This window comes from Cervus canadensis, chromosome 27, assembly GCF_019320065.1.
Source record: "Cervus canadensis isolate Bull #8, Minnesota chromosome 27, ASM1932006v1, whole genome shotgun sequence".
Taxonomy (NCBI): Eukaryota; Metazoa; Chordata; class Mammalia; order Artiodactyla; family Cervidae; genus Cervus; species Cervus canadensis.
The window spans coordinates 17,461,274-17,485,437 of NC_057412.1; the positions used below are offsets into that span (position 1 = coordinate 17,461,274).

A 24,164-nucleotide genomic window follows, 5' to 3' on the forward strand; every position below is an offset into this window, starting at 1 on the left:
TATCTCCATCTACTCTTTTTCTTTCTTTTAAAGTGAAAGCAGATTTATCTAGAAAGATACATACTCCATAGAGTGTGGGCTGTCACAGAAGGCGAAAGAGGCGGCCTATCTTCATCTTCTCTTAAAATATTCTTGTTCCCAAGGGCCCATTTCCTGCCTACTCATGCTGCAAACTCATGTGTAATTTCAATCACTCTTGTGGTTTTAACAACCACCTATATATACGAAGATGATGAGTTTCTCATCTACACCTTTGACTGAGACTTCTCTCAAAGCTTCAGACACATGCACTCAATATCTTACTCACCATTTCCACTTGGACATCCCACAGAAACCTCAGGCTCAGCATGTCTAAAATAACACATCAAAAAAAAATAAAATAAAATAAAATAAAATAACACATCAGCTCTCACAGTGCCGTCTCCTTCTAGAGCACCAACAGCCACCCAACTGGCTAAGCCAAAAATCTGAAATTCGCCTTTGAACCTTTAAAATTCCTCATTCCACTCTCTCCTTTAAATGTACTAGAAATGAACCCAGTTCTGCTAATTACACCTCATATTTCTCAGAACTATAGATTAGATGATGAGATTATGTCACTCCCTGCTTAAAATTCTCTACAGGCTTGTCAGTGCACTTGGCATAAAATGGAAATTCCAAGACCCCACATAATCTTGGCCCCTCTGTCCCCAGGCTGTTGCCACACTGCATCTCTTTGTGTTCTTCAAACACTCGAGTTCATTCACATCTCCAGGTTGTATCACTGAAGGTTTCCTCTTCCTGGAAATGTGTCCTGCCATCTCTCTGCGGGACTCACTCTTTTCTTACATCTACTCAACACAAAAGCCATCTCTGAGGCTCTAATCCTGCTCCACCACCATCATCAACCCCCTCACCCCGCCCCACCCACAATAAGCAGACCCTTGCAGACACACCATCACTTTGATTATCTTCACGGCACTCATCACTATTTGAATCGTCTGATTTGCGTATTTCCTTATTGTCTCCTTTACTACAGACTAGCACTTATCATTTTGGAAATATTATGTTTAACTTGTTTTGGGCCCACCTCCCTTACTAAAATTTAAATTTTATGAGATCTGAGATCTGTGTGTGTGTATATATATATGTGTGTGTATATATACACACATATATATGTATTACTATATAGCCAACTCTAGTCTCCCTTCTGACAGGTCATGAATTCCTCTCTCACCCTCCAGGCCCAATACTGCTGATAAACCAGCAAGCTTTATGCCTGGTCCTGACTGAAATATGACAAAGAGAGAAAAACACAAAAAACTCTCTCCATTCAGCTTCTGAGAAAAGTCTGAAGCACCTAGTTTCCGAGTGGTGCTAAAAGCATCTGGCCCTCCCCAGGGTGGCATCATGTTCACATATATGCTCCGTGATTCAACATTTACTGGGCACCTTCTCCGTGCCTCATGCCATATTAAGTGTTGTGTGGGTTACCCTGGTGAATTGAGCACTATCTCTGCCTCCAGGAGCTCATACTTTTATCAAGGAAGACACACAAACGACTGTAACAGATTATCTGAGACAATTCCGATTGTTGAATGACGTGTCCTGGTTTGCGATTCAGAATATCTTGATCTTGTAACCCAAAACTGAACATGATAAATACTTGTCAACAGTATTTTCTCTTTTGGGAGCATAAAAGAAGCAACTAACTCTGCCGGTAGAATCAGGGGAAGTTACACAACAGATCAGTTAGTTGAATCTTGATGTAACTAGGGGATTTTTCTAACTGGAGAAGATGGAGAACAGCATTCAAAGCATAGTGAAAAATTTGAGCAAATGTTCAGAAGTGAACGTGATCAAGTACTAGAGAAAAGAGAGGGAGGAAAAAAAAAAAAACCCACTAAAGTTAACACTGCAGAATGATGACAGCTTGGTGGTTGAGAGCACTGAATGTCGTGGAGAAGAACGTTCATTCCCTACCCCCACCACCAATTCACTGGTCCTCACCTGAGCTAGACTGGCTATGTCAGAATTACCTAAGAAACTTGTTTAAAATCTATTTTCTTGGGAGTCAGACCTGGATAATCTGATTCAGACCACTTGGAATTCAGACCATCTAGACTGTTTCTGAGAAACTCGGAGGATGAGCTCAGGTTGGGAACCTTGGGGTGGAGACTAAAGGAAGTCCTTCTTAGTCTTGCTCCACGGGCCGTTACCAAGATCTGAAACTGGCTGGTTCAGCTTTGGAGAGTTCCCCAGCAGGACAGGAAGCAGATTGGTCACCCCATATCCAATGAGAGTGGACTCTGTCTAGCCCTTCTGCTCTGCCCATCACCCTGCGTGCCTGGGGACTCGATGTCCATTGGGCCTCTGGCCCAGGTCCAGGGGCTCGCTTTGTCTCAATGTCCTCATCTGCGATCCAGTTTTCCTCTAGACTTGTGGCGTCCGTAAGAGCCCCGAGTTACTTGGTTGGGGTAACTGACCCATGTTTGCACTTCCTGCTTTGTAGGGCTGGACATTAGTGAAGGTCTGACTCCAAAGCAGAGAATCTCAGACACTTGTCCTCACCAGACTCATCAAATGAAGGTTTCAACAGGAGGATGACATAACTGGGTCTATATTTTAGGAAGATGGATTACAAAAAATAGGGGGAAACATTTAGAAGACTGAAGTAGTAGTTTAATGGGAGAGACAGTGAAGAACTGTGCAAATAACAGCTGAGAAAATGAAGACAGGGGACTGAGAACTTGGTCACAGATTAGAGGCAGAGAGAATAAAAGCAGAGACGATGTCAAGGTTTTTAGTTTCATAAAACCATGTTTTCGCTGCATTAGCAATTTGCTTCTAAATCACTTGTTACCTATTTTTTAATCTTACTCAAAGTTTTCATTGCATGGGGAAGCACCAATATTAAATGATGTCACAGTGGGTTGCAGCCCATTTATTTAAAAAAAAAAAAAAAAAAAGCACTGAAACTACTGCCATTTTGAAAGCCTTCCTACTGGTTGGAACTAATTTTCTCTACCACAAATATCAAAAGTGCCTGGAAATGTATAAAGCAATCATTTTCAACCCCCAGAAGTAATGCTATTATTCTGAACTCAAAGTAATCCACTTGAGATGTTATTTTAGAAATATTAAAAAAGCATCAATACTTTATCATAGAGAGGAAACTCTGCATTCAAAACTGCTAATCTGAACATTTTTTAAATTAGTGGCAGGCTACTCATCTTTTTGTTTCCACTTTTTTTTCACATGAGTATTTCAGCTTTACTTAACAATTTTACTTCTGACTAATTTGAACATATGTGCATTGCTTTACTGTTTGGCTTGGAGAGAATTTTTCTGGTAAAAATAATTCAAAATCAAGCTTTGTTTTTGGAATGTTTATTTCTCATGAGATTCTGAGAGATGTGCATAGATTCAAAGGGATAACTTAATATTTATAGATTTACTCTTGGGCTTTAAAGGGTCATTCAATATTAGAGCAATTGTGCTAACACCCTAATTTCAAAGGGGCTTCCCTGGTGGCTCAGACAGTATAAAGAATCTGCCGGCAATGCAGGAGACCTAGGTTCGACCCCTGGGTCAGGAAGATCCCCTGGAGAAGGGAATGACTACCCACACCAGTGTTCTTGCCTGGAGAATCCCATGGACAGAGAAGTCCGGCAGGCTACAGTCCAAAGGGTCACACAGAGTCAGACACAACTGAGCGACTAACAATCAATATTCAAATGTTGTCCAGTCACCATATCTTGATTTCTTGAAAGATGATAGCGGCCTCCTTTCCTCTGCTTGAAGTTGCCAAGTTAGAACCAATAGTGAAGTTTAGCAACAAACCTGCCCATTTAGGACTCTTCATTCTTGATTTAGCTACTGCCCAGCCCTAAATCAGAATACAGCAAAACTCTCAAGTTTTATGTACGAAGAAACCGAACTCAAATGCTGAGTCCACAAACTCCCACAACGCAGATGTGCCGCCCTGGATGTTGGCCACAACCACTGGAGAAGCCACCACCACGGCCCTTCGTGCTCAATCATGAACTCTTCCTTTAACCAGAGTTTTATTCTTTCCTGGCTTTCTTCTTTCAACAAAATAATGGAGCAATTTGCAAACCTTCACGTCTGTTCCACAAATACCTTCCTACCATGGAGTGAGCTTTAACAACACACACTGTAGAAATTATTTCCCTCCTCGATGAGTTCATCTTGACCTTCTGTGTCCAGGAAGGAGAAACAACCCCTCTTCCCAAGGAGCGGATGAATAATCGCTCACAAGTAAGAAGAATGCTCCCAGGCAGGAGGAAGGGAGTTGCCAGCTCCTTCCTTGGTATCACGTCCCCTGCCAAGTAACAGTTGGTAGGCTGCCCCGTGATTTTCCACAGTCCAGATTCAGTGAGGGTGACGCCCTTCTTCATTAAGATAAACCAGAGAAAACATCAGCAGCTGTGGTGTAATTCGCTGAGCCTGGACTCCAGACAAAGAAGCAAAAAGCCCCTACATCTGCATGTAAGGACAAAGCTTTACCGTAGCAGGAATTTGGGACTGAAAGCCAAGTGTGGAATTGCCTTAAGTCAAGTTGCAAAGAAAAACAGCACAGGCTGGGACTTGACCGGGTGTCTCAGGACTTGACAGCTCCCTTCTTTGGCTTCTTCCCAGCTGAAGTTTAAGAGTAGAGACGACGTGACCTGAACCCACAGTTCTCAGGAAAATCAAGAAGAGGAGGCCCTGTGGAGCAAGACTAAACTTAGGCATCTTCTTCAAAATGCTTTCGCTTTCAGTAAGCTTCTGTTTGCAGGTGAGTGGAACAAATCCAGTTACTTTGTCCCCTCGAAGAATGGGGAGAGGATATGGAAAAGAGCCAACAGCCACATCCTGACAAGAAAGAAAGTGAAGTCGCTCAGTCGTGTCCCACTCTTTGGGATCCCATGGACTGTAGCCTACCAGGGTCCTCTGTCCATGGGGATTTTCCAGGAATACTGGAGTGGGTTGCCATTTCCTTCTCCAGGGCATCTTCCCAACCCAGGGATCAAACCTGGGTCTCCTGCATTGCTGGCAGATGCTTTACCATCTGAGCCAGCGGGGAAACCCACAGCCTGACATCCTGACAAGAGCCACATCAGACTTCCAGTCCTTCCAGCAGGGGCTAACGTTGGCTCCACCTTACAGGGCTTGTAACTGAGGCTTGGAAATGTTCCATCACTAGCTCAAGGTCAAGTGACTAATAAAGGGCAGGGCCTGAATCTGTTCTTGTTTTGGGCTGTGCTGGTTCTTTGTTGGGGCGCCCAGGCTCCTCTACTTGTGGGGGCTTAGTTGCCCCAGGACAGCATATGAGAATCTTAGTTCCCCGACCAGGCATCAACCATGCATTGGAAAGTGGATTCTTTTTTTTTTTTTTTTTAAGATTTACTTTACTTATTTATATATTTATTTTATTTATTTTATTTTTGGTCTGTGCTGGGTCTTCATGGCTGTGCATGGGCTTTCTCTAGTTGTGGCGAGCAGGGGATACTCTTCGTTGCAGTGCGCAGGCTTCTCATTGCAATGACTTATGTTGCAGGCGCGTGGGCTTCAGTAGTTGTGGTTCCCAGGCTCGAGAGCAGAGGCTCAACAGCTGTGGCACATGCGCTCAGCTGCTCCGTGGCACATGAGGTCTTCCTGGATCAGGAATCAAACCCATGTCTCCTGCACTGGCAGCGTGGATTCTTTACCACTGAACCACCAGGGGAGCCCCTGGAAGGTAGGTTCTTCACCACTGGACCACCAGGGAAGTCCCCAGAGCCTGAATTTGAACCCAGCATGGCCAAGCTTTCTACCCGGGGTTTGTCCTTTGTCCTCATGATTCTCAAATGCCAGTCCCTGCACTGATGCTAGCCCAGCCACTCAGAAGACCCACCTAGGCAGCATTGTCAAAATGCCTAGACCATATACAGGCTCTAAAAAAATCTAATTCAATAGATCTGGAGTGAGATCTGGGAAACCGTGTTCTTAAATTTTTTTTTCTTTAATGTTCTTTTGCAGCCAGACTTGGAAACCACTGCAGTATATATTCTTCTTAGCCTTTTTTTCCAGCAGTTAATTGATTTTGTGGAAATCTTAGCTCATCTCCCAAATCAAAGTATAATACATCCATCACTCATAGGGAGTGTATCTGATGTTTCTTTGAACTGTGAAATATATTTTCAAAATATTTATAATTCTAGTGCTCCACTGGAAAATGTCCTTGAGCTATATTACATGCTTCCTTATGTTCAGAGAATGAGGGTGCATCCTTGGGATGAATGTGTAACCTACAACTGTCTCGCTGCAAAACTCAGTCATTTCCTGCAGGGTTCAAGATTCTCCTTACTTCTGAGTGGCTCAGAATGCAGGGCTACCGGTGCTCAGGACCAGCTTCCCACCTCTTAAGACACTTCTGACTTACTGTACCTTCGGGGCTTTCTTTGTGTTAGACGCGGGCCATGCATCTGTTTCGCCAGTTTTCTACAGTACACTTTTTCCTAAGACAATTTTCATTTCAAACTCCTGCTAAATACCCTGAGGAGCCCCTCTCGAGACCTGAGGAGAAGCCTTTTATATCCTTATGCCTTCCAGCTGAGGTTCTTTGTGCTCCTAGATCCAGGTCTCCAAAGCTTATGTCTCCTCCTTACTCACCCTCTTCTGTGAAACAGTCCACAGCTAGACCGAAGGAGGATTTAGAAAACTGTGATTTAGGGGCCAAATCTAGCCTGGCGCTTGTTTCTGTAAATAGCATCTTACTGGAACACAACCAGGCCCATTCATCTGCTTGTCTGTGGCTGCTTTTATGCTACAGGGGCAAAACTGGGCAGCCAGAGACCACATGGCCTGCACAGCCGGGAGCATTTCAGTTCTGGCCCTTTGCAGGAAAAGTTTGCTGATCCATGGACAAAAGGAATATTTCTAGTGACAACATTTATAAATTTTCCTGCAACAGAGAAATACCACATACACTTCTAGGATCACTCAAAAACACATACACTGTGAGGATTTTGTCCTTTGCCTATTTTTCTTCATTTTTAATCCTTTTTTTACAGCATAATATTTGTTGTTCAGTTGCTCAGTCGTGTCTGATTCTTTGCAACCCCATGGACTGCAGCACACCAGGCCTCCCTGTCCTTCACTGTCTCCCGGAGCTTGCTCAAACTCATGTCCATTGAGTCGGTGATGCCACCCAACCATCTCATCCTCTGTCACCCTCTTCTCATCCTGCCCTCAATAATATACATATTCTTTTTTTTTTTAATCACATGTTCAAGTTTCACCAGATTATTAATGAGGCAAAATTATGGCATAATTATGAGGCAAAATCACATGTTCAGGTTTCACTAGATTATTAATGAGGCAAAATTACGGCAAAATGAAATGATGGACAGTCTTTTCAATAAAAGCCATTTTTAAATATATGATGAGTCACCTATTTATATATGTAAGGAGAAGTACTGTGGAGAAGATTATTTGAATCTCTGTTCATTTGTCATAATTCTCTCCTCTTAACCTTTCCCCCATCTGCTAAAATGAACCCAAATTTCACCAATTTGTAACGTGTATTGCTGATAACAAAAGGAATCAATATTTTCTTTTAATTTTCCCTAAGCCATCTTGATAATTGGTGATGGAACAAAGAATATATCTAATAAAATATCAACCCAGGAAAGTAAATCTTAGAAAAAAGTCTCATTGCTTTCTACGAAAATAAGAAAAACACGCCTTTAAAAATCTCATTATTCTTTTCAAATATCACAAAAGTCACTAAAGAAAATCTTCCAGATTTTATATTTAATGATTGTCAAAAAGCATTGTACCTGAAATCTGAACCTTGTCTAATTATGCTCACTTTGCCTGCCAAGTTATTGACATTTAAAAGTACCAGTACGCCCTCTTGTGGCACACTGCAGTCACTGTTCTTTTCTACTACTAATCGAGCAGTTGTGTGCGTGTCAGTCGCTCAGTCCTGTCTGATGCTTTGCCTTTCCGTGGAATTCTCCAGGCAAGGATACTGGAGTGGGTAGCCATTCCCTTCTCCAGGGGATCTTCCCGATTCACCTAGGAGCTGAACCGGGGTCTCCTGCATTGCAGGCGGATTCTTTACCCATTGAGCTACCAGGGAGATACTGGTGGGACCAGCTCCCCGTAATGTCCCCCCTGGACTGCTTGGGATTCTTTTGCTTTTTTAATATACAAGCCCATCACTTACTAGTTTAACTGGGATCCCTTGAGCAAACTACTGTAATATTCTCAGCCTTAATTTCTTACCCGTAAAATGGAGAGACTAATAATGGCACTTTCATATAGCTGTCTGAGGATTAAACACAAGCATGAACGTGAAGGTGCCTAGCTCAGGCTGGCAGCAGAAGAGATTAACATGTGTTACAGCCAGTACGATGAGGTTTCCAAACATACCCCAACACTGTGATTTCTTAATAGTCCCCCTTCTCCTTTTGCCACTCCCACTTTTCGAGTGTATTCTTAATCTGTTTTATTACATTTTTTGTTTGTTTGTTCATGTTTGCTTTTGCTTCCTGTGTGGCAATGGAAAAGCTAGCCTTAAACGTGTGGGCTCTTGTTTTTGAGCCCTGGATTTCAACTGACTTCTTACTTCTCTAACACAGGAAGACTACCTTTTAGGGCCAGTACCTAGAAATGTAAATAGTGGAATATTTCTGTGTTACATGGCTATGAATCCCTGGACACCCTTTTTATTGGAGAGCTGAGAGAGACCCTCTGATGATTAAAAAGTATGACGAGCAATACAAGGAAGTACTTGTGTGTGTGTGCGCTCAGTCAGGTCTGACTCTTTGTGACGGCATAGCCTGCCAGGCTTCTTTAGGCAAGAATACTGGAGTGGGTTGCCATTTCCTCCTCCTGGGGCTCTTCCCAACCCGGGAATCAAACCCATGTCTCCTGCGTCTCCTGCTTGGCAGGTGGATTCTTTACCACTAGCGCCACCTGAGAAGCCTGAGCAAGTACTTACTGTTTGTCTTTTCAGTGGTCACATCATTCCTAGGCATTGAAGTTTCTGATGCAGGTCAGGCAATTCCCACGTCATGGATCTGTCCATTTTAAAAGAAAAGTAAACAATGACTGCAGTACAACATCAATGGATGGAAGAGATGCTCCAACTATTGAGGGTATTTTTTTTTTTTTTTTGTCCACAGCTTCATCAAACATTATAAGTGAATTTCTAGGTCAACTCCAGCTGAAAAGTACTTATTTTAGAACCCAATTTTTTGTTTCCCTAGCAATGCTCTGACATCACATCAAGGTTCTTACACTCAAAAATAGGGCCTAAAAAGGAGTCTTGATTCTTTTTGTATGGTTTATATTTGCAGGTGTTTCAGTGTCTTTATTAGATGTAGTAAGAGTAAAATATGCTAGAGAGAGAGATGATTCCAAACAGACTACTCCAAATAGTATTTAATAAATAAGTTTTTAACTATACTCATGTTGGTATCCATGACTGTTGCCTGTTACAGAGGAATTAAATGTTGAGTTGCAAGGTATCATCACTATAGTAACTGGAAGTCACTGGAATGCTGAAAATGTGGGAAGATGTTAAATTTAGATCAGAGTATTTGTCACATTATCAATCCTATCCCTGCAGGAGTTAATTTTCTTCAACAGATCTTCCTTATATATCACATGAGAGCCTCCTTTCTCTCTTTTGTGCCAATTCTCAAAATCATTCAAATTAGCAAAAAAAAAAAAAAAATTGGGGGGTTTTTAGAAATAATTGTTTTGCTAATTGTTTTGCTGTTTTTTCAAACCATAACTTAACCATTGCTGTTGTTGTTTAGTCCCTAAGTGGTCATGTCTGACTCTCTCAACCCCATAGACTGCAGCACACCAGGCTTCCCTATCCTTCACTATCTCCCAGAGCTTGCTCAAACTCATGTCCGTGAGTCGATGATGCCATCCGATCATTCATGTCCCAGTGCTGTTTCGCTTTCGCTGAATGATAAACACAACAAATGTCTTGTGTTTTCTGGACACACACTTTTAAGCAGCCTTTTTTTTTAAACCTCAGAAATGCCCCATCTGACCTGCCTTGTGACTGTTCACAGTGAATCATTCAAAGCTGGCATGCTGTAAGATTTTAGTGCTTTCTGGGGCAGTAACTTTCTTACCCGCAAACACACAGCTTTCAAACTACCCAGATGAGATCAAACAGTTGCTGGCATTTATATTTTCCTAGGCATCAGGAAAAAAAAAAGTCAATCCCACAGAATTAAGTGCCTTTAGGAGAAAAACAAAAAGACATGTGGATGCCTCACCTCAAAGGCAGAAATATTTTCTGTCTCTTGTTTAGTGTTCCCAAACTCCAGGCAGCCTCTTTTTAATTTTTTTTTTTTCCTTTTTCTCTATTCCTTTTCTCTCCTGCCTCTGAATTATAATTAGGAAACTGGAGGATAGAGTTGACCTTCACTTGAGTTCATTTTCAGTAATAAACAAAGTCTAATGGAGGACTTCTCTGCTTCATGACAAATGATCAATGCTGCTTCTTTGGAGTTCCCGACACACACCTGTGGGGTGTTGGCCATGGGCTCCCCATTGGAAACCCCTGAAGGGGGACTGTGCTCCAAGCAGTGCGAACACATGTATTGCTAGTCACCTGTCTTGCATTGTCCATGGCCCATTGCTGTCTAAAAATAACGAGTGCTCTTGACCCAACTAAAACTTTCTGGAGAAGTTGACCTCCTTGGATTGTGTCCCTGGAAGAGCCAAGTGAAGGACGGTATTTTGCCTCGGACCAGATCCCCCAGTAGAGCAGCTCCTCCCGTAGGTCTGGACTGAGGAGAGGAAGAGCCGTGCTCTGAACCAGTGGGAGCAGCTGGATACACTTCATACCAAAATATACTCCCTCTCTTCTGCCCCAGAGCTCGAGGAGAACGAGGTACACTTAATTCCCCAAAGAAACAATCCTACTAGTAACTAGTCCTGACACGGAGTTCAGCAGATGTCCAGAGGTGAGATATTTATTACCCCTGGCAGTCCTTACAGAGTCTTCAGTGGGAGCCTGGGAACCTCTTCCTCTGCGTCTCTTTTCTCTCTCCATGGCCCCAATGATGCCCACCCCATTCTAGGGGTGCTGGCTCCATCTGGGGAGTGAGTAGGTAGTGAGATTCCTTGAGGTCATCATGATCGTTTTTCCTAGACAACTCAACCTCTGTTACACATGTCTTCTCCCTCGTAAGAAGAGGCTTATCATTTCAGCATTTTCTGATGAGACCATTCAAAATAAACCCTTTCTCTTATGTGCTTAGTATGCTTAAAATTTTCTTTCACTTGAATCTTTACCAGAAATTCCCTTCATCAGAAGTAAACAAGGAAGAAAAAAATTTAATTATATGTATATACGTGCTAAGCCACTTCAGTTGTTTCGACTCTTTGTAATCCCATGAATTGTTGTCTGCCAGGCTCCTCTGTACATGGAATTTTCCAGGCAAGAATACTGGAGTGGGTTGCTGTTTCCTTCTCCAGGGGATCTTCTTGGCCCAGGGGCTGAACCTGCATCTCCTATGTCTCCTGCATTGTAGGCAGATTCTTTACCACTGAACCGCCGGGGAAGCCCCCACATATATATACAGATAGATACAGACATATCTATTCAAGAAGTTCAAACATAACTTAGTGTCTTCTTTGAACTAAGAATTGTAGTAGGTCCTGGGAGTATAGAAATGAATAATTCATAGGCAAAATTTCAGTGTCTTTGAATTCAGAAATTAACTAGAGGTAAGGTGGTGGTGGTGAGCTTCCTAAGTGGCTCAGTGGTAAAGAATCTGCCTGTCAATTCAAGAGATGCAGGTTCGATTCCTGGGTCAGGAAGATCCCCTAGAGAAGGAAATGGCAGCCCATCCAGTATTCTTGCCTGGAGAATCCCATGGACAGAGGCGCTTGGGGGGGCAGCAGCAGTGGTGGGGGAGGTAAACAGACATATAAAAAGTTAAAGGTAATGCAGTCCTGTAAGCAGTTGCATCTAGAAATGAATAAAGTTTTGGTCAGCTCTGAAGGAGGTACCACTCCCTGGGAGAGCCTGAGAGGACGTTGTTGGTCTAGGGTGGACGGGTCTTAGTCACAAGGAGGCTAGCTGCAGGGCGCAGGGGAGGGTGGGAGGCTTGGGGGCGGGGGGTAGGGACATGTCCCATGGTTAATGCTGACTCACTAGTGGGCAGAGCCAGGCCTTGGCATAGCTGGCTGCCAGGCTGGGAATCCTGGAGCTGGTGTCAGCCTCCTGGCAAGTGAGGCCAGATCCGAGGGCAGCTGGCTGTGGGACCCAAGGTATCCTGACGTTGGTGTCGGCTTGCTGGGGGATGGGGCTGGGGCCCAGGGGTAGGGTTCCAGGGCTGTGCAACCGCCTGGTGGACGAGGCTAGGTCCTAGACTGGCTAACGAGCAGGGCCAGGTCTTCAGGTGGTCTGCTGGCGGGTGGGGCTGTGTCCCCAGTTCAGCTACTGCTTGACCTGGGGTGTCACAAGACTGGTGTCAAGTGGCCAGTGGGCAGGGCTGGATCCTGGCACCAATGAGCTGGAGGGAGAATTGTAAAATGCTACTTGCCAGCACCAGTGTCTCGTGGTAAGACAACCCCCGCTACAATGGCTTCTGCCAGAGTCTGTGCCGCCCGTCTGTGTCATGGGGGTGAGTCTAAATTGCCTCCCTCCTTTCCAGAAGGCTCTCCAAGATCAGAAAGAGGGTTTGACCCTTTCAACTTCCCCCCTGGGTCTCCAAGTGTGTGTGATTTTGTGTGCACCCTTTATAAGTGCAGTACCTCTTTCCCACAGCCCTGTGGCTCTCCTGACAGTAAGCCCCACTGGCCTTCAAAGCCAAATGTTCTGAGAGCTTATCTTCCCCGTGCAGGACCCCTGGACCGAGGAGCCCGAGGTGGGTCTCCGATATCTCTCACCTGAGGAAGAACCTCTGCAACTATAATTAGCACCCTGTTTGTGGGTTGCTCACCCGGACCTGTGGGTCTAGACCGTACCACCCCCCACCCCTCCTACCTGTCTTGTTGTGGTTCCCCCTTTATATCTCTGGGCTTCCCTAGTGGCTCAGATGGTAAAGAATCTGCCTGCAATGCAGGAGACGCAGGTTTGATCCTTGGGTTGGGAAGATCATGGAGAAGGGAATGGCAACCCACACCAGTATTCCTGCCTGGAGAATCCCATGGACAGAGGAACCTGGCAGGCTACACAGTCCATGGGGTTGCAAAGAGTCAACACGGCTGAACGACTAACACTTTCACTTTTCACTTTTATATCTTTAGCTGTAGACCATCTTCTCTAGCTAGTTTTCAAGTGATCCTCATCAACAGTTGCTCTGTATATAGTTGTAATTCTGGAGTGCTCATGGAAGGAGATGACTTGGGATCTTCCCAAGCCAGGGATCGAACTCTAGTCTCTTGAGTCTCCTGAATTGGCAGGCAGGTTCTTTACCACTAGCACCACCTGGGAAGCCCTCTGAGATACCATGTTAATGCTAAGTCACTTCAGTCGTGTCCGACTCTGTGCGACCCCATAGATGGCAGCCCACCAGGCTCCCCCGTCCCTGGGATTCTCCAGGCAAGAACACTGGAGTGGGTTGCCATTTCCTTCTCCAATGCATTAAAGTGAAAAGTGAAAGTCAAGTCGCTCAGTCGTGTCGAACTCTTAGCGACCCCATGGACTGCAGCCTACCAGGCTCCTCCATCCATGGGATTTTTCAAGCAATGAGCTACCATACCCCAATACAAAATAAAAAGTTTAAAGTTTAAAAAAAAAAAAATTCTCCCTTAATTGTGATGTTTCCTCTTGGTAAATTTCCATCTACTGAGTCCCACCCTGCTTCTTGGCTACAAATTCCCATTTTTCCTTATTGAGTTGATTGGAGTTGAGCCCAATCTCTCTCCCCTACTATAAAATCCCTTTGTAATGGTTCCTAAACTTTTTGTGATAGTTCCCCTGAATAAAGTCTGCCTTAGCATTCTTTAGCAAGTGTCATGAATAATTTTCTTTTTAATAAACTTCAACATATGAATTTTGGAGAGAGGGGACTCAATTCAGCTGATAATGTAGAGCTTTGACAGTTTTGAGAAAGTATGGTAAGGAAGCTCCAGTGAAGAGCTTCTGCTGAGAGAGACAAAGAGAGAAAGAGGGAGGGAGGGAGAGGAGATTCTTGGTTTTCTTAGAGCTCTGGAAGAGGGCATGGATTGGCTGGGACAACCTCAAGCTCTGTACTGGGGAGTAAGGAGAAGAGAATGAAAAAAGTAGTTGGCATCCTGTAGGATAACACTTCTGTGTGGTTTAGGAAAAATAAACCTCAGGAAAACACAAAATCAAACAACACTCTGACATTTAGCCCTATGTATATCATGGCAATTGAAAGTCCCACTACTATTCCATCACCAAACAATCATGTTTATAATTCTTACCAGTTATTAATTGCCTACTAGTTCATTCTAGCAGAGACATTAAGGGCCCTAGGGTCAGACAACCTTGCATTTGAGTCCCAGCTGTATCAGTTACCATGCAATCTTGAAAAATTCATCTTCTAGGCACCTCATCTTCTCTTCTGGAAACTTTGAATAAAGACTGTCTTCCTCAGATGGCTCTAGTTAGGATTATATGAGATATGATTTAGTGTTAATATAGTTAATTATATGAGATATGATTTAGTGATTTTAGTTAATGTATTAAAAAAAAAACCTGAATTTTTTATAGCTTATCTTTTTTATTTTGGGGGGAACACAACTCAGCCCCTAAAAATACCCAAAATAATTGAAATCAGTGTCTCAAAGAGACATCTGTATACCCATGTTCATAGCAGCATTATTGACAATAGCCTAAAGGTGGAAGCAACTCAAGGGTCCATCAAAAGATAAATAGATAAAATGGGGCATATATATCAGTTTAGTCACTCTGTCACGTCTGACTCTTTGTGACTCCATGGACTGCAGGACACCAGGCTTCCCTGTCCATCACCAATTTCCAGAGCTTCTCAAACTCATGTCCATTGAGTCAATGATGCCATCCGACCATTCATGTCCCAGTGCTATTTCATTTCACTGAATGATAAACATTACAAATGTCACATCCTCTGCCATCCCCTTCTCCTCCGCCCTTAATCTTTCCCAGCATCAGGGTCTTTTCTAAGGAGTCAGTTCTTCACATCACGTGGCCAAAGTATTGAAGCTTCAGCTTCAGCATCAGTCCTTCCAATGAATATTCAGGACTGATATACTTTAGGATTGACTGGTTTGATCGCCTTGCAGTCCAAGGGACTCTCAAGAGTCTTCTCCAATACCACAGTTTAAAAGCATCAATTTTTCAGCACTCAGCTTTCTTTATGGTCCAACTTTCACATCCATACATAACTACTGGAAAAACCATAGCTTTGACAGTTTGGACCTTTGTCAGCAAAGTAATGTCTCTGCTTTTTAATATGCTATCTAGGTTTGTCATAGCTTTTCATCCAAGGGACAAACGTCTTAATTTCATGGCTGCAGTCACCATCTGCAGTGATTCTGGAGCCCAAGAAAAGAAAGTCTCTCAATCTTTCTGTTGTTTCCCCATCTATTTGCCATGAAGTGATGTGATGGGAAGCCATGATCTTAGTTTTTTGAATGTTGAATTTTAAGCCGCTTTTTCACTCTTCTCTTTCACATTCATCAAGAGGCTCTTTAGTTCCTCTTTGCTTTCTGCCATAAGGATGGTGTCATCTGTATATCTGAGGTCACTGATATTTCTCCTGGCACTCTTGATTTCAGCTTGAGCTTCATCAAGCCCAACATTTCACATGATGTACTCTGCATATTGAGTTAAATAAGCAGGGTGACAATATACAGCCTTGATGTACTCCTTTCCTGATTTGAAACCAGTCCCTTGTTCCATGTGTGATTCTAACTGTTGTTTCTTGACCTGCATACAGGTTTCTCAGGAGGCAGGTCAGGTAGTCGGGTATTCCCATCTCTTGAAGAATTTTCCACAGTTTGTCATGATACACATAGTCAAAGGCTTTGGTGCAGTCAATAAAGCAGAAGTAGGTGTTTTTCTGGAACTCTCTTGCTTTTTTGATGATCCAACAGATGTTGGCAATTTGGTCTCTAGGGCTTCTGCCTTTTCTAAATCCAGCTTGAACATCTGGAAGTTCTCAGTTCACATACTGTTGAAGCCTGGCTTGGAGAATTTTAAGCATTCCTTTGCTAGCGTGTGGGATGAGTGCGATTGTGCAGCAGTTTGAATATTCTTTAGCATTGCCTTTCTTTGGGATTGGAATGAAAACTGACCTTTTCCAGTCATGTGGCCACTGCTGAGTTTTCCAAATTTGCTGGTATATTGAGTGCAGCACTTTTACAGCATCTTTTAGGATTTGAAATAGGTCAACTGGAATTCCATCACCTCCACTAGCTTTGTTCATAGTGATGCTTCCTAAGGCCCACTTGACTTTGCATTCCAGGATATCTGGCTCTAGGTGAGTGATCACACTATCGTGCTTATCTAGGTCATGAAGATCTTTTTTTGTATAGTTCATCTATGTATTCTTACCACCTCTTCTTAATATCTTCTGCTTCATTAGGTCCATACCATTTCTGTCCTTTATTGTGCCCATTTCTGTATGAAATGTTCCCTCGGTATCTCAAATTTTCTTGAAGAGATCTCTAATCTTTCCCATTCTATTGTTTTCCTCTGTTTCTTTGCATTGATCACCCAGGAAGGCTTTCTTATCACTCCTTGCTATTCTTTGGAACTCTGCATGCAGATGGGTATATCTTTCCTTTTCTCCTTTGCCTTTAGCTTCTCTTCTTCTCTCAGCTATTTGTAAGGTCTCCTCAGACAACCATTTTGCCTTTTTTGCATTTCTTTTTCTTGGGGATGGTCCTGATCACTGCCTCCTGCACAAAGTCATGAACCTCCTTCCATAGTTCTTCAGGCACTCTATCAGATCTAATCCCTTGAATCTATTTTTCACTTCCACTGTATATTCATACAAGGGATGTCTCACTTCCTCTGTATAATCCCTTGAATCTATTTCTCACTTCCACTGTATAATCATATATATATATGTATATACACACACACAATGGAATATTATTCACACTTAAAAATGAAATAAATGTTGCTGTGTGCTATGACAAGGATTAGCCTTGGGTATATTATGCTAATTGGATTAAAAACAGCCACAAAAAGACAAATACTGTATGATCCTACTTACATAAGTCACCTATAAAATTCATAGAAACAGAAATTATAAGGGTTGTTGTAACTATAACCCAGTTTTTAAAAAAAAGAAAAGAAATACAGGGTGGTTGCCGGGAGCTGAGAGGAGAGAAGAATGGGGTGTTAGTGTTCAATGGGTATGGAATTTCAGTTTTGCAAGATGAAATAATTTGGGAGCTTAGATGCACAGCAATGTAAATGTACTTAACACTATTGAAGTGTACACCTAAAAATGGTTAAGATGAAAAAGTTTATGTTTTGTATCTTTTAAATAAATTTTAAATCTAAAAATTACATAGCTGTACACACGTTATACCACTGTTAATTTCCTTGCTTTGATAATGTACTATGTTTATGTAAGAGGCAACCATATAATCTTTGCAATTTCCTGTGAATCTATAATTACTTTAAAGCAAAAAGGTTTTAAAATTTCTATTCTTGTGTTAAAACAATTAAGGAAGCTAGAGATTGTCAATTAAATCTCTTGGACCAGGATAACAGAACTTTATGGAGACAGAGATTAAACTGTTTAACCTTAGCCTGCCCATGGGGGGAACTTTAATCAGAAAGAAGCTCACAAACCGGAACCCAATTGGACCAAGTAACCCATGTAATTATTGACCTGGACTCTTGGGCCCCTGAATCAATAGAAATTGATAAGAGGCCAGACAAGAATTTCAGGCAAAGCGTTATCAGAACTTGTGCTACAGCACGAGGAAATGAAAACAGGAGTCAAGACACTCAAGCTCACTATTTTATCTATTTTTAATCTCCTACAAAAATCCTGTGAGGAAACAATAAATGCTGGAGAGAGTGTGGAGAGAAGGGAACCCTCCTACATTGCTGGGGGGAATGTAAACTGGGACAGCCACTGTGAAGAATAGTATGGAGGTTCCTTAAAAAACTAAAATTAGACGCAACAATCCCACTCCTGGGCATATATCCAGAGAAGAACATGATCCGAAAGGATACCTGCACCTAAATATTCATTGCAATACTGTTTATACCAGCCAAGACATGGAAGCAACCTGAGTGTCCACTGACAGAGGAATGGATAAAAAAGATGTTGTACATGCATACAGTGGAATATTACTCAGCCACTAAAAAGAAGGAAATAATGCCATTTGCAGCATCAGGGATGGACCTATAGATTGTCATATTGAGTGAAGTAAGTCAGTCAGAGAAGGGGAAATATTGTATGACATCCCTTATATGTGTAATCTAAAAAGAAATTGATTCAAATAAATTTTCAAACCAGAAAGAGACTCACAGACTTAGAGAATGAACTTATGGTTGCCTGGGGGCAGGATGTGGGTGGAGGGAGAGTTAGGGAGCTTGGGATGGACAAGTACACACTGCTATATTTAAAATGGAGAAGCAACAAGGACCTACTGTATAGCACATGGAAATCTGCTCAATGTTATATGGCAACCTGGATGGGAGGGTGCTGGGTGGAGAATGGATACATATATATGTATGGCTGAATCCCTTCAGTATCCACCTGAAACTATCACAACATTGTTCGTTAATCGGCTATATCCCAGTTCAAAATAAAAAGCTAAAATGTAAAAAAAAAAAAAAAAAACATCCTGTGAGGTACATATCATCAGCCCCCCTCCAACTGTCTCCTAGCATCCCACATACCCCAGGTATCACTGAAGATAATTTACATGAAATTCATGAAAGCTCTATTCCCCAAAACTGATGGGAGCAGTAGCTTCAAAATCACTTCCTTCTCCTCCTCTTTGGATGGTGCAATTATCCTGCACATAGCTGTTCTCCTGGCACTGTTCCTATGACAACGGCTCTCTCAGATATTTTTCTGCCCATCCGTAGTACTCATGGCTCTTCTTGTTACCAAAGAAAATCATCAAATAAAGCCTTACGTCAAGGGTTTTGTTAACAGGAAATCTTTTGTTAATGGGGACTCTCAGAAAAGAGCTATGATGCTCCATCAACTGAGGCAGTAAATTGCTTTAAGCTGTTTCTGTTTAAATGTTATAAAGCTCCATACACACTCACTCTCTCCAGCACAATAATTGGGAACATGTACAATTAGATGTCATAGTTACTAGCACAATGCAAAGCAAAGAGTTTCATTCTGATTGATCTCTTTTAAAAAAATCTTTTTCTCGATGATGTTTCATTGTAATTGTCTGTTGCAATTTGCTTTACAATACCACAGTATGTAAACATTTGGAACTCTGTGTGCACAATTCAACTCTAATCTACACCCCAGGGATCAATGAACATATGAAGCGGCCTGATATAATAAATACCCTAAGAACTGGCCAGGTGGCATTCAAAAGTATTTTTGTCAAAAAAAAAAAAAAAAAGTGAAATTGTTAGTGGCTTAGTTACCCTGACTCTTTGTGACTCCAGGGACTGTAGCCTACCAGGCTCCTCTGCCCATGGAATTCTCCAGGCAAGAATACTGGAGTGGGTTGCCATTCCCTCCTCCAGGGAATCTTCCCAACCCAGGGATCCAACCCAGGCCTCCTGCATGGCAGGCAGATGCCTCACTGTCTGAGCCACCAGGAAAGCCCATATCACCACTAAAAACTTTATTATTTACTGTGTTAGAAAGACTTTCTAATTGGTGAAATCAGTGGAGTTTAAGTTATGAAATTGTTAGAAGATGGACATCTCCATCTTTGCAGGAACAAAGTAGAAATACCTGTCTGGGTCAGTAGTTCATACCAGGAGGACAGTTGGTATGGCCCTGTACCCCTCCCATCAATGGATGACCCTGTTCTCTGATCTGACTGAAAGGCCTGACCACCCCCTCCATCAGAACACACCTGTCTTCATCTTGGGGAAAGTCTTTCATGGAGGTCCTGGTCATTGTGTCAAGGGTTGAAACAGAAAATACTAGAAGTAAACAGAGACTGTACAATTGTTTTATGCCTGTTTGCTACCCAATATTTGTTTGCTTAGAATGATATGGTCTGAAATGAATAACCAACAAGGCCCTACTGTATAACACACAGAACTCTGCTCAACGGTATGTGGCAGCTGGATGGGAGGGGAGATGGGGGAGAATGGATACACATATATATATGGCTGAGTCCCTTCACTGTTTACCTGAGTAATACTAACAACATTCTTAGTCAATTGGCTATGGTGGTGGTTTAGTTGCTAAGCCATGTCCGACTCTTGCAACCCCATGAACTATAGCTTGGCAGGCTCCTCTGTCCATGGGATTCTCCAGGTAAGAATACTGGAGTGGGGTGCCATTTCCTTCTCCAGGGGATCTTCCCGACCCAGGAATCAAACCCAAGTCTCCTGCATCGCAGGCAGATTCTTTAACAACTGAGCTATGAGGGAAGCCCTGTCTTCATATTGGCTATACCCCAATATAAAATAAAAAGTTAAAAAAAAAGAATAATATAGTCTGAAATGTACTTTTGCTACAACTATCTGGTAGAAAGGTGGTAAGTGATATTCCCTCTACTGGAGAGCTCTGATGAAGTTCAAAATTGCCTGATATTCAGCAACGAAAAGTAACCGGGACTAAGTTGGTTCAAATTCTCATACTTCATTCTTCAACACACAGCTCATAATAATCCGAATACCTCAATTTCCCCTGCCAGACTGGTATTTGTTTTCGTTGACAGGCTCATTGACCTTTACACAAGTGCAGTCTACCGTCAGAATATTATCTTCAGGCAATGTAGAAATGCTCTAGTGTCCATAACCACCATTTAGGCACTGAGTCATGAATCCTCATACTAATTCCCAGACACTTTGTTTTCCTTTTTAAGACTATTTTTAGAGCAGTTTTTGTTCATATCAAAATTGAATGGAAGGCATTGAGATTTCCCATTATCCTCTGTCCTCAATACATGCACAGACAGCGTCCCCCACTATCAACATTCCCCCCACAGTGGCACATTTGCTACAACTGGTGAACCTACACTGACACATCATTATCGCACATAGTCTGCAGGTTGGCTCTAGGGTTCACTCTTGGTTTTGGACATTCTATGGGTTTTGACAAACATGTAATTATATGTATCCATCATGATAGTATCATACAGAGTAGTTTCAATGACCTAAAAGTCTTCTGTATTCCACCTGTTTATGCTTCCCTCCCACTGCCAACCCCCCGGAACCACTGATCTTTTTATAAATGATATACATTTATCTCTTCTCTCCCTACTATCTCCCTAAAGAGCCCTCCTATCACCATCTGAGCTCCCAAATCCACTTGCAAATACTTGTATTACAACATATCTGATATTGTTCCTGTTATTTTCACTAACACACCCCCAAGACTATGCGTTTTTAAGTAAGGTTTTTCATTCACATTCATCAGCCTTTCTCCCAGGAGAGGGTCTGGCATGTGGTCGGAATGCAATAACTGCTTGGTGAGTGAGTGAGAAAGTGACTCCTGGAAGTTAACACTTATTCCCTTTATGGTTTTGGAATCATTCCTCTACCAGCAGCACTTGTGATTTCCCAAATGAAGTTTTACATGCCTAGGAGTCTGACATGATCAGTCACCACAGGAAAAGCTTGATTTCCCTTCAAAAGAGATGCAACTTTCACTTTCTAAGGACTTTCCTCTGTGGAACAGTCAACATGCAGATCAAATAAGAAGTAAAGAAACAAAGCACCTTTAACAGTTCCGTGAAGTACGGAAAGCAGATTGTAAAGTCTCAACATCTCATCATAATGTCCTGAAATGGAAAGTCCCTGTGGCTGTTTGGTAAGCCAGTGCAGGGCTTTCTTCATCCCAATTTATAGACACCTTTTGAGGCAGAGAATGGATATCAAGGAAACCAATGGCTGGAATGCCTCGTATTGTTAGGCCAGTAGTGGATGGACAAAATGGCCAGAAGGATTCCTCATTGCATAAACATACTTGGGAAACATCCTTTAGGAAAGAAAGTCAGGAACATTCTGGAAGGTTTATGTCTGAAATATGTCAGAGACTGGAAAAAACAAAGGTTGGAAACCACTGCTTTTGATTTTAGACCATGCAACCCCAAGCACAGAACTGCTTGACCTAATTTCTGGTTCCACAAACAGCTTTGGGGAAATCGTCATTACTTTACCCTAGCCTTCCCAGAACAAGAACCAAACATCCCTGAGGACACCAAGTGACATACCACCCCACCACCAAGCTGGCACTGGCGAAGAGGTAGGCTATTTGCAGAGAGCACGCCTCTGCTGTGAGTGGGCAGTGACGCACCAGAGAGGTGTGTGCTGCCTGCCTGGAGACAGGGTTGCTAGGTGCCTCTGAAGCAGTGAGACCAAGAGGTGTGCATTATTTCCCCCACACTTCTGATTCTACCCAGTGACAGCAGGAGCCTGGAAACAACAGGAAAGAATAGTGCCTGTGATGTCAGAAATAATGGCCAGCCAAGTGCCCTGTGGGGCAGAAGGAGCAGTGTTGAAGCTTTTATCAAGAGCCGGAGAAAAAACGTAATGTGATTTGGTTTCACCATAATTGCTTAAGCAGCCTGGGTGAGAACTAATTATGAGTTCTTCTGGCTCCAGAGAAACCCCACCTCTTCCTTCTCCAGGATGGTACTAAAATATCAGCATTGCATCACCAGGAATCACTCCCATTGGCGGCCTTTCTTAAGGAAAGCCGTGTGCTCCGTTTCTCTGAAAGCCACTGGAATCTGAATAGACCCAGGAATTTATATCTTTCCAAGGCAAATAAAATATTCCTGGCACTTCCTTGTCACTTGAAAGCTCCTAGAGTGCTTGCCTATGATTATGTCATAGAGGAAGTATTGTTTTTAAAATGTGGGAGTGATGAAATGCAGACAAGGAAATGAAGGGACAAGTTATAGGCCCTTCGTCACCACAACAGCCCTGCCACTGTGAGACTCAGGGTAAGTCCTGGGTTTCAGAACCAAGCTGTTCACTGGTGATATATGGGGGCTCTCCCTGGGCTCTAGAGGGCTTCCCTGGTGGCTCAGTCAGTAAAGAATCTGCCTGCAATGCAGGAGACCAGGGTTCGATTCCTGGGTAGGGGAGATCCCCTGGAGAAGGGAATAGCAACCCACCCCAGTATTCTTGCCTAGGAAACGCCATGGACAGAGGAGCGTGGGGGGCTACAGTCCATGGGGTCACAAGACTCGGGCATGACTTAACAACTAAAACAGCAACTGGGCTCTAATGGCCCTAAGGAGTAAAGGACTTTTGCTCAGAAAGTCGGTCACTTAATTCTCAAAAGAGCAGAGGTAACACTGAAAATCAACTTGTGTTCATCCAGGTGAATAGTCCAAACTGCAAAACTAGATGCAAGCAAAGCAATACTGCTATAATGTGACTGTTTGGAATCTTTGTGAGCTCTGAGAATGAGGCAAGTAGATATACAGCAGGAAAAAGAACATGAGTTCAAATCCGAGGTTCAACCTGGGTTCAAACCCTAACTCCAGTGCTTACTGGCTGCACATAAGTTATTTGCCTTTTCGGAATGTCAGGTTCAACTGAGAAAAGAGGTAAAATGATCAGTTCCTATGTCAGGATGAGAAGTAATATGCAAAGTGTCTGCACTGCACTTGGAACACAGGTTGTGCACAGGAAATGGCAGCTCGTGTCACAATTCTCTCTCCCTCGACGAGAAAGCCTAAGCTGAGTGCCTCATACCCAGGCGGCACTGCTGGGGTGACAGATACAAATACCAAGTATGACTTCTTTTCTGATCCATCACAATGCAGCTAGTTGGGAGGCAGAAGGGGTGTGAGGACGGAAACAAGCAACAACAACACAACACTATAGTATTAGATACTACAGATCTTCCCCAGTTTAGGATGGGGCTAAGTCCCAATAGTTAGTTGCTCAGTCGTGTCCGACTCTTTGTGACCCCGTGGACTAAGGTCTGCCAGGAGCCTCTGTCCGTGGAATTTTCCAAGCAAGAACACCGGAGTGGGTTGCCATTTCCTTCTCCAAGGGATCTTCCCAACCTAGGGATTGAACCCGGGTCTCCAGCATTGCAGGCAGACTCTTTACCATC

At 42.9% G+C, this 24,164-nt stretch overlaps 2 long non-coding RNA genes across 2 annotated transcripts in view; one reads left to right on the forward strand and one right to left on the reverse strand.

Moving 5' to 3' along the window:
* Positions 1 to 306: 306 nt before the first annotated feature.
* Positions 307 to 24,164, reverse strand: part of LOC122428715 — a 51,594-nt gene continuing 27,736 nt past the window's right edge. The window contains exons 2-3 of the long non-coding RNA XR_006265806.1: positions 8,975 to 9,053; positions 307 to 351 (exon numbers count right to left, since the gene is read on the reverse strand). This is a non-coding gene — a long non-coding RNA (uncharacterized LOC122428715). The remainder of the gene's footprint in view (positions 352 to 8,974; positions 9,054 to 24,164) is intronic.
* On the forward strand, positions 4,280 to 13,076 carry LOC122428714. Its single transcript, XR_006265805.1, has 3 exons — positions 4,280 to 4,780; positions 5,543 to 5,722; positions 12,855 to 13,076. It is a non-coding gene; the product is annotated as an uncharacterized LOC122428714 (long non-coding RNA).